This window comes from Phoca vitulina, unplaced genomic scaffold, assembly GCF_004348235.1.
Source record: "Phoca vitulina isolate PV1807 unplaced genomic scaffold, GSC_HSeal_1.0 scaffold48, whole genome shotgun sequence".
Classification (NCBI taxonomy): Eukaryota; Metazoa; Chordata; class Mammalia; order Carnivora; family Phocidae; genus Phoca; species Phoca vitulina.
This window is the reverse complement of record NW_022589751.1, coordinates 11,852,982-11,868,061: the sequence shown is the minus strand read 5'-3', so window position 1 is coordinate 11,868,061 and position 15,080 is coordinate 11,852,982. Positions and strand designations below refer to the sequence as shown.

Genomic DNA, 15,080 nt, shown 5'->3' with positions numbered 1-15,080 from the left:
GGGGGGGGGGGGGGGGGGGGGGGGGGGGGGGGGAGAAGGAAGGCTTCATGTATGCTCTGATTTGAGAGTTTTAGCATGGGGAAGCTGGCGGTGGGCTTACTAGGAGCAGGGCATCTTATGTGATTGTTTGTGGGGAGCATATTTGGCTTTCTCTGGTTGGTCCTGAGTTAGAAGGCAGGGAGGCTGATAGTCAGTGACCAGTAGTGAGAGCACTAGGCTGTGGCCAGCCTAGTTGGTCATGGGTCACAATTCTAATCATCATATATGGTCTGACATTGTCCAGTTTATATGTTCAGGCTCTCCCGACTATTATTTTTTCCCTCCATTCCCCTCCCAGCCTGAATGGGCTTTCTAACTTTCCATCGATTCTCAGTGTTCTGTTCTTCTTTGTCCTTCAACCCCTACTCTACTTTAGTGTTATATTTTATCTGGGCCCCCAGAAATCACATTGAGTAGAATAGTTGGATAAAGTTAGGATTAACTACAAAATTATACAAATATCAGGTGTTTATATTATTCCAGAGCTCAGTTCAGGTAGTCATGGGGAAAACTCAACAAATGTTTTGGAATATATATATTTTTTAATTCTTGAGGTTGCCTGCCAACTGTGCAGTTCTGTCTAACCTATGTATATTTCAGTCCACTTAATGGGTGTTTTTGAGTGGAAATAGAATTCCTATTTATGTTTTAAATAGTACTTAATTCATGTGATTTATGAACCGTATTAACTAAGAGCTTGAAGGTGCATTAAAGCATCAACTTATATTTTATAACTACTGTTATGAAACAGAAAAGAAACCCATATTTTAATCCCAGCACTTCATTATACTTTCTTTGTCCATTGCATTTGGATAATACTTTCTTCAATAAGTCCATATGCATTCAGGAATTTGTAAAACATGATTCTTTACAGAAGCCTGCAATGCTTATCTGATTAACAGCTCACAGGGCTGAGTTCTGAGGTTTCCAGTCAGGAGGCCAAAAAAAAGTAGGTTGAGATCATTTCCCCATCTCATTTGCTGTAACTCTCAACATGTTGAAACAAATTACAGAAATCCCATATTTCAAAACTGGTCTTTAACTGCCTTTCAAAGCCTTATCTACAATTACATTTACAATATTCTCAAGAAGTCCTTGACTCTACCCAGCTCTGAGCAAAATCAGCCATACCAGCCCCACACTCGGGATCAGTTGTCTGTATCACTTTATTTCCCCTCAGTTCTCCTTCATTCTACACTGCATCCTGCCTTAACCTCTAAAGGAGTTGAAGCACTGTGGTCTTCACTCTCCTTTCCAAGTTTACTCACCTCTCTTCATGTGCCTTGTAGGCACCTCCTTGTCCATGACAAAACTCATTGTCTTGCCACTCTTACTTTATCCACCCAAACCTCCTCCATTCATATTCCCAACTTTGATCAACTACCCTGTGATTCACCCAAGCAGAAATTTGCAAGTCATTTTAGAATCTCTTCCTTCTACTTCCTTTTTGCTGTAGGAGAGCAAAATTTGCCACCACCCCCCCCCCCCAAATGGGTCTCTTTTGCATGTGAATTATTTTAGGCTGATTATTTTTAACAAACAGAAGGCTCAGGAAGAACCTTTCAAAATCCCCCCCTAACTGCCTACAAGAATTTGGATACAGGACCTGCTCCAGGAAGGGAGCTAGCACCACAAATGACTACAGTATAATATGAACTAGGTGTGGCAGACAGGGAGGAACTCAGCAAAATCTGTTTATTAAAATTCCTCTCTGTGTCCCATTTTTTCTGTATGGATCAGCAAACATTTGTTTACCACATTTACTCTTTTTCATCTTCCTGTGAATTGTCCTCCTTCCCTTTGAAGTCCCAGCTCAGAATGGCATATAAGCCTCAATTGCCTGACTACCTGTAGGCCTCTTAGTCTCATGGAACTCCCGTCTGTATGTAATTAAATTTTATTTTCTCCTGTTAATCTGTCTCATGTCAATTAATTCTTAGATCAGCCAAGAGAATCTTGAGGGGCATAGAAAATATTTTCCTCCCCAATACATATTTCATCCAGTTAGTGACTAGTTTTTCTTAATTCAAGTTTCTAAAATCCTTTCCAAAATCTTCTGATGAAGCGTTCGAGCTGGTGACCCTACCTCCAGACAAATGCCCCTCCTTAGTGCCCCTCCATTCTGATATAGTGAAATATAATCATGCTAATTCCTGTTTTAACATCCTTGTGGTTCTCCATCCCAGTCGGATATAATCCAGATTCCTTAGTATGGTATGGCAGGTTCTGCTGACTGCCTACCCAAGAAGCCAACAATCTCTCTTCCACCTTTAACAGAATCCCAATTTTATTCTTATAACCACACTGCTATGCTTGGTCATATGCTTAAAGAGTGCTAGGCTCCAACCCCAGCCCCAGGGAGTAAACTGTGATTGGTCTAAGTCAATCATGGTGTCCCACTCCCTAACCAAATATTGAGCCTGGGCATATGATGCAATTCTAGCCAATGATATTGAAGGGAAGCCAGCTGTTGGGAGGAATGGGAGGAAGAGGGGAAACATTTCTGGGAGAGGTTTTATCCAACTTAAAAAGAGTATAATAAGTTTACATAATGAGAGTAAGAAGAGAAATCCCTTTTCTGCCTCCAGAAGTAATCTTAAGGATATGATGCCTGGAGCTGCTGTAGCCATCTTACAACCATAGGGTGGGGGAGTCAGGGTGTGGGGTGGGGGGAAGCCTAGAAATAACAGAATAGAAATACAGAAAAATCCTGGGTCCTTGATAACATCATTAACATCATTGCTAACTTAACCAACCCAGGAGCAGCCCTACATATGAACTTATTATCTGAGATACTAAATTCATTACTGCTCTCATTTTTAAGTCCATTGAATCAGGTAGTTCTGTCACTTGTACTCTCCTAATTGATACATGTGGCTTTCAGTGCCTGATATGATCTAGCCCCCAACATCCTCCGAGCTCCCTAATAGGTATTCTCACCCATAACCCTGACATATTTACAGTTTTCAGAATTGTGCCTTCTCTTAACTCTGAGCCTTTGTACTTGCTATTACTTCCACATAAATGACTTTCCTTCACTTCTTTACCAAATGAACTCCTGCTTATCCTTCAAAACTCAACTCACATGTCACCTATGAGCTCCCCCAGGCTGCCTAGGTGCTTCTTTTTCTCTGCTCTTGTAGCACTTTGCTCATGGATGCTTCTATTAAGGCAAGAATAATTGTTTCAAAAGCTGGCAGCTTTGTGGGGCGCCTGGGTGGCTCAGTCGTTAAGCATCTGCCTTCAGCTCAGGTCATGATCTCAGGGTCCTGGGATCGAGCCCCGCATCGGGCTCCCTGCTTGGCCGGAAGCCTGCTTCTCCCTCTCCCACTCCCCCTGCTTGTGTTCCTGCTCTCGCTGTGTCTCTCCCTGTCAAATAAATAAATAAAATCTTTAAAAAAAAAAAAAAAAAAGCTGGCAGCTTTGTGAGTGGACCTGGTACCAGTTGTCCTGATAGGAAGACAGAGTAGCTAGATTTGGGACCTTAATGGGTGTGTTTGGTCAAGGAAAGTGGGATCGGTAGGCTTAGCCTAGGTGGAAGAGGTTTAGACCAAGAAGACTGATTGCTCTGCCTAATAAAATACAGGATTTTGAGCATTCCCTCTAGAGACTAGGCTTGGGAAGCCCTGGTAAAACAAAAAGAAAAAGACATGAAGGAAAAGAGGGACTTGTGCAAGCTGCTAGCAAACAAGACTAAAGAGAATGACCCATGAGAGATTTCCTGCATTATTTCTCTATAGTTGCATCACAAATTACCCCAAAACTTGGCAGCTTAAAACAATAAGCATTATTATCTCTCAGTTCCCGTGGGTCAGGAATTTGGGAACAGCTCTGCTCAGGGTCTCTCATTAGATTGCAGTAAAGATGTCAGGTGGGGTAATCTGACATCTTAACTGGGGCTAAAGGATATACTTCTAAGATAACATGCTTGCATGCCTAGCAAGTGGATACTAGCTGTCAATGGGAGGCCACACTTCCTTTTCATATCATGGACTCTCCCAGGAATGCTTGAGTGTCTTCATGATATGGCAACTGGCTTCTCCCAGAGCCATCTGAGAACAAGCACCAGGTGAAAACTCTATCCCTTTTATTACCTAGCCTCAGAGGTCACATCTCTTCACTTCTGCTACATATTATTTGTTAAAAGCCAGTCACTAACTCCCAGCCCACTTTCAAGGGGAGGGCAATTAGGCTCCACCTTTTGAAGGGAGAAGTATCAATTTGCAGACATATTTTTAAATCACCACAGTCCCTAAGGTGAAGTGGTCAGGGAAACTTCAGATAATAGTATTGACTTCTAGGGTTCAGTTTTGAGTTCTGTGCTATGTTATAATCCTCTCTACAGCCCCATACATTCAGTAAAAGTCTGAAAACATATAGCTGGCTTGGTAGATGGCTTTGAGAAGAAGTTTAATGCCCTGAAGATTCCTGTGCCAGAGGATACATATACTGTCCAGGTGGATGCTGAAGAAAAAGAAGATGTGAAAAGTTATGCTGAGTTTTTGTCTCTCTCAAAGGCCAGGACTGAGGAATATGAAAAAAGAGCTGGAGAAGATGAAGAACATAATTCCATTTGATCAGATGACCATTGAGGACCTGAACGAAGTCTTCCCAGAAACCAAACTAGACAAGAAGAAGTACCCCTATTGGCCTCACAAACCAATTGAAAATTTATAAACTTGAGATGGGGAGAAAGCTCTGGCCCTCATATTATAAATGCTGGACATTAAAAATAACTATATGGTAAAAAACAAGCAAACAAACAAATAACCCAATTATAAGTGGAAGAAGTATTTAGACACTTAACCAAAAAAGATATACAGATAGCAAATAAACACATGAGATGTTCAACATCATTAGTGATGAGGGACATGCAGATTAAAACTACAAGGAGGGGGCACCTGGGTGTCTCAGTCAGTTAAGCATCTGCCTTCAGCTCAGGTCATGATCCCAGGGTCCTGGGATCGATCTCCACATTGGGCTCCCTGCTCCGCGGGAAGCCTGCTTCTCCCTCTCCCACTCCCCCCTGCTTGTGTTCGCTTTCTCGCTGTGTCTCTCTCTGTCAAATAAATAAATAAAATCTTAAAAAAAAAAATAAAACTATAAGGAGATGCTACTACATCCCCACTAGAATGACTATAATCAAAAAGTAATTTGCCAACAATGTGGTACCGTGTGATGCAATGTCATGAGGACCCTTAGCAGCTCTCTGGAGAGGCCCATGTGGAGAGGAACTGAGGCCTCCTGCCAACAGGCAGTATCAACTTGACAGTTGTGTGAATGAGTCATTGTGGAAGTGGATTCTCCAGCCCCAGTCAAGCCTTCATGTATCTGCAGCCCCTGCTGACATCTTGACTGGCACTTCATGAGACACGCCAAGCCCTAACCCTCCATCTAAACCACTATCATATACCTCACCTGCAGAAACTGATAATGTTTATTGCTGTTTTAAGCCACTATGTTTTATAGTAATTTGTCACAGAGCAGTAGATAACTAATTTACAACCACATAGGATTAAAAGAAATAATATATACGTTGGCTGGTACATAGTAAGCCCTTCATAAAAGTTGGCTGTTATCATTGTTGTTGTGTAATGCATATATGGTTTTTTTTTCACTAGCAATTGCAAATTTCTTGCAAAGGAGGATTTCAGTTCATTCCTTTTTTTTTTTCTTTTTGCACTCTCTCCCTCTCCTCATCCTTGCTAGCCCCTCAGCACAGTGCTGGGCACTCATACAGCTGAAGCCCAGTAAGAAACTCAAAGGGAGGCAATGAAGTCCAAAGGTGAAACAGTTTTATCTTTGTCACTATAAGGATAATTTTCCACTACCTGAAATATTTCATTAACCCCTTTGTTACAATTAATGTAAATACCTGGGCTTTTATATGTTATTTTGTAATGAATAAGCTGTAAAGGCAAGGAAGACTAAGGGATGAAGAGAAAAGATTTGATTAATTAAAAGGAGATAATGAAGAAATGAGCATTGGATAAGGCAGAGACCAGGTAAGAGGGTCAGGGATGTGCCTGTATAAAAAAGAGTAAAAAAATGGGAATTGGACCCAGAGGACAACCAGGAAAACCACACTGATAAATCAGGGCTTCAAGGTTCATGAGTTGGAGACCCACATCTGCTGCCATAATTTGTTGTTTGTTGGTAATTATGTTGTTTCTATTGTCGATAATGTTTGTTGCCTCCATAACTGTGGCCAGTTACTTTGAGAATATATGCCATATTTATGAAGGATTCAACACCACAGAGCATTAAAAATACATCATATCTACTTAGATAAGTAACCTAAGCCTCATCCCCTGCTGATAGCTTATCTTCTTTGTATGTCATGGACAATAGACCATTACATTCTTTGATAATATTCAAGGGAAGTTTGTAATTCTAGCCATTTTACCTAAGGAATTAAAGATACTTAAATCTACTCTTTATGGTATGAAGTTCATACCATAATTGAGGATACACATGACATGGACCTGAAGTAAGAATATTATTGTTCAGAGAAAAGCAGGCTTATTTGTGAGATATCACACATTTGGTGCTCTAGTCTAGCAAAGGACGGTGACTAGTCGTGGTTTCTCGGTCAGCAGTTAGGTGACATGTTGCCAGCAATTTCTGTGATAGCTGGATGGACAGTCAAAAAGGAACAACAGGTAATAATTATAATGATAGCGATAGTGATCAACCTTTGTCAAGTTCTAACTATATGACTGATATTAGAGTAACAATTTTATTCTTTTTCTGATAGAATCCTGAGACAATCCTATAAAATACATGTGATTACCATTTTACAGATGAGGTAACTGAAGCTTAGGTCAAATCATGGAACTTCAGCTCCTCCTTCTCATTTTCTAACAGTCATGACCAAGGTAAAGTCAGGATGAGTCAGAGATAAGCCTCTTGTTTCTAACTTAAAAAAAAATCATTTGAACTAACTCTATTTTGGTGGTTTATTACCTTGATCTAAAAAGGCAGCCGACTGTGGTTAAGTTTTCAGACCTGTGTTTGAAGCTTGGTTTCATTACTTACTAACTATGTGGCTTTGAAGAAGTTATATTCATTTTCTTATCCATAAAATAAGAATAATGACAACTTCCAGGGTTGCTGCCCTCAATCTTTCTTCGCAGCCAAAGTGACCTTTCCAAAATGCAAAATTGACCATGTTATCTCACTTCAACTTAAAATTCCACAATGGGATCCCATTTTTCTTAATATAAACTGATTCCCTTAATATGACTTCAGAACCTCTCATGGTGTGGCCCCTAGTCACTCCCAGGCTTATCTCAAAACCACTTCCCTTAGCCCTGAACCACCGGCTCAATCCTCTCATTACAGGACTTTTGTAATATGGTCTTCTTGTCCAGAAGGCTTTGCCTCCCTTATGCCTTTTACCACCCCCGTCTGACTTAGCTTAATTAACTGTCCATATCTTTAGGATCCTATTTCAAATGTGACCTTTTAATAAACTCCTACAAAGTAGTGACATGAGCTTTTTCCAGTCCTGTCTCCTCAACTCACTGTAGGGCCTGTCTCTTCCAAGGGTGCTTCCCAAAATTAATGCCAAGATTAGGACAGGGATGAGTTTTGCTAGCACCCTGTTGGGTGGTGTCCCTGGTTACAACTGCCAGGACACCTGGGAAGGTTAGGCCTTGGGCTGGAGGGAGCCAGTGAAAGAACTGGAACTCACTGGGTGCCTCTGTTGGTTAAGTATCTGACTCTTGGTCTGAGCTTGGGTCTTGATCTTGGGGTCATGAGTTTGGGCCCCGCATTGGGCTCCATGCTGGGTGGGGAGCCTACTTAAAAAAAAAAAAGTAAAATTTATTGGACTGTACCTCTTCATAGATGGATGGGGCTTTTAGAATATTTTAGATTACATCATGGATCATTAGATGACTGTTATCTTTTGATAGAGTGAGATGGAGTGCGTCACCAATTCTTGTCCTATTTTTTGTTATTATAGGTAGGTGCCAAGTAACATTTTTACAAAAATAAGTGAATGCAAAACAAAACAAAAACAAATGAATGAATGAATGGAGCTTTGCCAAATCTTTGTCACAATTTTTCCATCTCCTTAAATTTTGTAAAAGGATTAGGAACCATCTCATTTGCAAAAGGATGTGTTACTCATGTGAGTAATCATTTTTTCAGTGTCTGGAAGTGACACCAAAGTCAAGTGACTATTAGTTGTTCTTGTTTCTCTCTCACTTAAAGCTATTCTGGTTTTGGAGCCAAAACACCACAAAATTGGTTGTGTTTCATAATTTTTCTTGTTGATTATGAACAAAGACCTATTTCAATTATTTAGGTCATATTAAAGTGCCTTAAGGAGACATTACAGATGGATAGAAATTGGTATAGTAAAAATATCATATACAGGTTTGTAATTTCATTTCAAGATTTAAAGTTTAAAATTATACATTTGATAGAATTAAAAGAACATGTCACCATCTGAGAAGGAGATATTCTAATTAAATGAAATGATTTCTTCAAGTTCAGGACATTATATCTTAAATTATATTTGTGGTACACTTTGTCTTACCAGGTACATAAGTAGATGCTTTTCAAAGTGAAGTTTTAGGGGCGCCTGGGTGGTTCAGTCGGTTAAGCATCTGACTCTTGATTTCAGCTCAGGTCATGATCTCAGGGTCATGATCTCAGGGTCGTGAGATAGAGCCTCATGTCTGCTTGAGATTTTCTCTCTCCCTCTGCTCCTCCCCCTGCTCGTGCCCCCCCAAATAAATAAATAAAATCTTAAAAAAAATAAGGGTGCAGTTTTACTTTGTGTAAATAAACAGCAAAAAGAAGAGAAGGTATTATATGACTGTTAGGTGCAGGGCTTACAAAAAAGTGTAAAAATAATTGTTTGGGGGCATTATTTCCAGAATTTACATGTTCCTGTCAAAGTAATAAGGATATGATAGAAATGTATAAATGAGCATGAAAATGAGTGGCAATAAGGAGACTGGTGCCCAGATAAGAGTGACTACAATATTTTTTTTTTCCTATGTCTGTTTCAACTCAATTTGAGTATGAATTGAACAGAAACTTTCTACTAGACAAGAACCAGTGAAGCAAAGTAATTTTTCTGGATTTTTGCCTATGAGTCAGAGGTGAGATTATGTTTGTTTCTTAGATCAAAGTTAGTAATTTTCCTTGTTTTGGCTTTTTTTCTTTCATAAACAAGATCCTTTAGGAGAAACTTTAAGAGACAAGAATGGTGTGATTGCAGTAACTACCCCCCCCCCAATAGATGTGCAGAGGGTTACAGTTTATTGCTTAAAGGATGATGAAACTGGAGTTCCACAAGAAGATACTCTTCAACGTATCTCAATTAGACCTTCTGGTGTGTTAAGAACAGCTTTATAGAGATGTAATTTATTTACCATAAAATTCACCCAATTCAGTGGGTTTTAGTATAATCATAGGGTTGTGCAACCATCACAGTATAAATTGAAAACATTTTCATCAACCAAAAAGGAACTTTGTATCCATTAACAATCGATGCCCATATCTTTCACTTTTGTCCAAGATAGGTTTTCTACAAGTTGATGTAAGGCAACCTAGGAATTATATAAAGACTGGTGTAGAGCTGCTGTTTGGAGTTACAGAGGCACAAACATTTGAGAGGATATTGAGGTCCTAGTTTCTTCAGCTCATCTGTGGGGTGTTAGCCAACCTTGTCTTTTTACAATTGAGGTGAAAGTCATGTAACATAAAATTAAACCATCTTAAAGTGAACAATTCAGTGGCATTTAGTGTATTCACAATGTTGTGCAACCAACACCTTTACCTAGTTCCAAACCATTTCATCACCCCCAAAAGGTGATGTACCCTGTACCCATTTAGCACCTTCTCATCACCCCCACCCTGACCTCCCACTGCCGGCCTTGGTAACTACCAGTCTGCATTCTGTCTCTACAGAGCCACCTCTTCTGGATATTTCATATGAGTAGCTTCTTTCATTTAACATATTTTCGAGGTTCATTCACATGGTAGTATGTGTCACTCCTTCAGTCCTTTCTACAGTGGAATTATATTCATCTTGTGTATGAACACAATTTGTTTATCCATTCTTCTGTTTATGGACACTTAGACTGTTTCCACCTTTTGCCTCTGTGAAAAGTGCTGCTCTAAACAAGCATATACATGTACTTGTTTAAGTACTTCTTTTCAATATACCGAGGAGTGGAATTGCTGGGTCATTCGGTAACTCTTTGTTTAACTTTTTGAGGACCCGCTAAACTATTTTCCACAGTGGCTGAACCATTTTACAGTCCCAGCAGTGATGTGTGAGGATTCCAATTTCTCCACATCCTTGTCAACACGTATTTTCTGTATTTTTGATTATAGCCATCCCAGGGGGTGTGAAATGGTATAGCCAATAATCTGTTGACAAAAGAAAATGAGTATGTTTTTAGTACAAGCCTGAATAAATACTCAAGAAAAAACAAAATATGAATTTACTTTTGACATATTTCCTTTTAGTTGAAGGCATGATGTTGATCTGTGAAAGTTAAACAGGACTTTCCCTATTCTTATAGAAATTATGCAAAATATAAAATTGAGACCAAAGTTGAGACATGAGTAAATGAAGAGCATCACTCAGCTTTCTTGTTTCTCACTAGAGGGAGCCTTGCACTTTGTAGCACATTATTACTTCCCAGCATACATTTTTATAAATCTTGACTATCCTTGCCCCAAGATAAACAGACCTTACCAGGAGTGTGTCAGCTAAATGAAATAAGGCACTACTTCCTTTAACATTTAATTATGCTCTTTTTGCTTTATTCTAAGGGAACTCTCCCTCAGAAACAATGTATTCTTTGATAACAGGGGTTGGACTAGGTGATGTGGTTAAATTAAAAACCCTTTACTCCACTGTACAATATATATGTACACCAAATATCCCACAAGGACCAAAATACCCATTTCTAAAGCCATGTTTTGCCCTAATTGAAATATACGTAAGCCAGAGAAAGACATGAAATCTACAGTTGTGCCTTGATTGGAGGGGGCCTTGCTAGCACCAGGACCACTCAGCTACCTGGAGGTCTGTATGTCCCAGGGCAATGAACTGTAGCAAGATGGATAAGTGAAGGCACACTTTCATAAGGTGGGAGGACAGACTAAGAAACAGGAGGAAGGAGAGATGTTTCAAATGCTTTCTCAGATGAATTTTAGCAAAGATGCCGAAGACAAGGAATAACAAATTGATTCCCTTGAAACTGTTCCCACACCCCTCTTGGAACATCTTCCTGTGCACACTCTCCATTTGTAAACTGCTTAAACACATAATGTCTTTTTTTTTTTTTTTTTTTAAGATTTTTTATTTATTTATCTGAGAGAGAGAATGGGAGACAGAGATCATGAGAGGGGGAGGATCAGAGGGAGAAGCAGATTCCCCGCTGAGCAGGGAGTCCGTTGCGGAACTCAATCCCGGGACTCCAAGATCATGACCTGAGCCGAAGGCAGTTGCTTAACCAACTGAGCCACCCAGGCGCCCCACATAATGTCTTCTTATGCCTTCTGTCCTCACTGATTGCCCCATCTCTGAATTCCTACAGCTCTTAGGGTCTACTCTTCATAATTTAGGAATCTGTTTCCCTCTAAGTGACTGTAAAGAAGTCAGTCTAATTTTCATGTGTGGCTGCTGGAATCAATCTCATTCTGTATAATACGCATACCTCATATGGTCATGTGGGATGGCAGTTCAGGGAAAGAGGGTAATGGGCATGTAAGCTGGAAGGAGTAGTGGGACTTGTTTTGGACCTTCAAGAATGAGAATTTTGATAAGAACAAAGGGTGAAATGCATTCTAGGGATGAAGATGTGTCAGTTAGGATATAAATCTGATGCTGTAACAAAGATTCAGACTAACAGCAACTGTTTAAACAAGTTCTCTCATGTACCAGAACATGAGTAGTCCAAAGGTACTACTGTTACTGCCCATAAGGCAGCAGGTTTCTTCTACCTTTTGCTCTGCCACCTCAAGTAGGGGGCCTTGTCTCATGGCCAAAAATGGTTGACATCTTCTGGGCTGTATTCTAAATGACAAGAAGGGAGAACATGGGGGAAAAAATAGAGAAATCAGCTTTCCTTTTATTTATTTTTATTTTTTTAAATAATTTGAGAGAGTGAGAGAGTATGAGCTGGGGGGAGGGGTAGAGGGACAAGCAGACTCCCCGCTGAGTGAGGAGCCCAACATGGGGCTCCATCCCAGGACCCTGACTGAGATTATGACCTGAGCTGAAGTCAGACGCTTAACTGACTGAGCCACCCAGGCGCCCCCATAATCTTTCCTTTTAAAGGCAGAACCCAGATATTTCATGCCACTTACACTCACATCCCTTCAGATAGCACTTAGTCACATAGCTAACATTAGCTGTAGAGGAAGCTGGGGGAAATATGGACTTCAGCTGGACTTTTAGCTCCAAGCTAAAACTCGGGGTTTCTATTACTAAAGAAAATGAGACTCAGTAGTGAGACAATGAATAGTCTCATAGGTAGAGGTAAAAAAAGAAAAAAGACAGTATAGAAGGGAGAACATGGAAATGATTACCCCAGGGATATAAGAAAATAAGATTCTGCAATGCCCGCCTGAGGAGCTGCAGGTATAGGAGCTGAGGGCTTATAAAGAAGTATCTCCAAGGAACTTCTTTGCTTGCTAATTGGTTTAGGGAAGTTAAAGTGCTGGTGAGATGTAGGGTAGTGTGTGTAGATGTGTTGAGAGTGGTATATCATATAGTCAGGATGGGTTCTTTCTATTCAAAGTGTGGTCCAGGGTCTAACAGCATCAGCGTCACCTGGGGACTTGTAAGAAATGCAGAATCTCAGACCCCACTACAGAATAACAATCTGCATTTTAACAAACTCTTCAGGTGACTAATATCACATTAAAGTCTGAGTGGCAGTGGGATAGATTTTGCTATGGTATAGAATTATCCTAAAATCTGTTTTAAAAACAAAGATTATGGGGTGCCTGGGTGGCTCAGTCGTTAAGCGTCTGCCTTCAGCTCAGGTCATGATCCCAGGGTCCTGGGATCGAGCCCCACATCAGGCTCCCTGCTCGGTGGGAAGCCTGCTTCTCCCTCTCCCACTCCTCCTGCTTGTGTTCCCTCTCTCTTCTGCTCTTTCTCTCTCAAATAAATAAATCTTTTAAAAAAAAAACAACAAAGATTATTTCTTACTCATGGTGAACGTCCATCTGGGAGGAAGGGGGTGGCAAGTAGGCGACTTTGCTTCATCATCTTCACCAGGGCCTCAGGCTGATGGGACCTTCTAAACATCACCAGTCATGTGGCAGGGAAAGTTAGTGTGTGGCTCTCACGCTTCTCTCACATTTCATTGGTCAAAGCAAATCCACAGCCATGCCTATCATTAAGGAGGTGGGAAGAACAATCCTATCATGTACCTGGAAGGATGGGAATCAAAATACTGATGAAGCCAGGGGATCCCAGAGGTAGTGAGGACATTCAACGGTTATTACAATATAGATGTGAAGGGATCAGATACCAGGGAAGTATATCAATTGGAACAAAAAGGAAAGCACAAACAAAAGAAACATTTCAGAGTATTTCTGAAGGGTAGCTACAGAAGACTCCCAGCTTTAGAGTCTGATTGGGTAGAAAAGAAATATTTTGGAGGAATTGGTTGGGGTGGGAAGTTCAAAGGCTAAATTTGGAATGAACATGCCAAGTCATGCCAGAAATTAAGGTAGATATTCATCCAATCTCATTCTGTGTCACTCCCCCTTTCTAACTTTCTGTTCCTTCATACACCAACCTTGTTCTCACCTTAGGGTTGTTGTACCTACTGTTTCTTCTGGAATGCTCTTCTCTGGGTTCATCATGAGCTCCTGCCTGTCATTTAGCGTCATCTTCTCAGAAAGGCTTTCCCTGGCCCAATAAATGTAGCCACCTAGTCACACTTTATCACATCTCCCTATTTCAGTTATCAGAACAGTACCTAGAGCTAACTGGTATTTTTGTCTATCCCCCTCCCCTCATTAAAAAGCAAGCTCCATGAGAGCTCCATGGACTGTGTCCTGTGTCACCAGCTTCAAGTACAGTGCCAGGCACAGAACTGGTCCTCAATAAATATTTACTGAATGTTCACATGGAAATTTCAGTTAAGAAGTATGCAATGAACCCCCAAAAACAAAAAACCCAGTTAAGAAATGGGCAGAAGACATGAATAGACACATTTCCAAAAAAGACATCCAGATGGCTAAAAAAAGATGCTCAACATCATTCATCATCAAGGAAATCTAATCAAAACCATGATGAGATACCATCTCACACCTGTCAGGATGGCTAAAATTAACAAGAAACAACAGGTGTTGGTGAGGATGCAGAGAAAGGGGAACCCTCTTGCACTCTTGGTGGGAATGCAAACTGGTGCAGCCACTCTGGAGAACAGTATGGAGGTTCCTCAAAAAGTTAAAAATAGAACTACTCTATGATCCGGCAATTGCACTACTAGGTGTTTACCCGAAGGATACAAAAATACAGATTCAATGGGACACATGCACCTCAATCTTTATAGCAGCATGATTAACAATAGCCAAACTATGAGGAGAGCTCAAATGTCCATTGATGAATGGATAAAGAAGACATGGTGTGTATATACAATGGAGTATTACTCAGCCATGGAAAAGAATGAAATCTTGCCATTTGCAACGACATGGATGGAGCAAGAGTGTATTATGCTAAGTGAAATAAGTCAGAGAAAGACAAATACCGTATGATCTCACTCATATGTGAAATTTAAGAAAGAAAACAGATGAACACATGGCAACGGTGAAAAGAAAAAAAGGAGGGAAACAAGCCATAAGACACTCTTAATGATAGAGAAACTGAGGGTTGATGGAGGGAAGTGGGTGGGTGTGGGCTATATGGGTGATAGGTATTAAAGAGGGCACTTGTTATCATGAGCACTGAGTGTTATATGTAAGTGATCAATCACTTAATTCTACTCCAGAAGCCAATATTGCACTGTATGTTCACTAAAGTTTAAGTTAAAGAAAGAAAGAAA

At 40.3% G+C, this 15,080-nt stretch overlaps 1 pseudogene; it reads left to right on the top strand.

Moving 5' to 3' along the window:
* Positions 1–4,412: 4,412 nt before the first annotated feature.
* Positions 4,413–4,716, top strand: LOC116649491 (annotated as a pseudogene).
* The last annotated feature ends 10,364 nt before the right edge of the window (positions 4,717–15,080 follow it).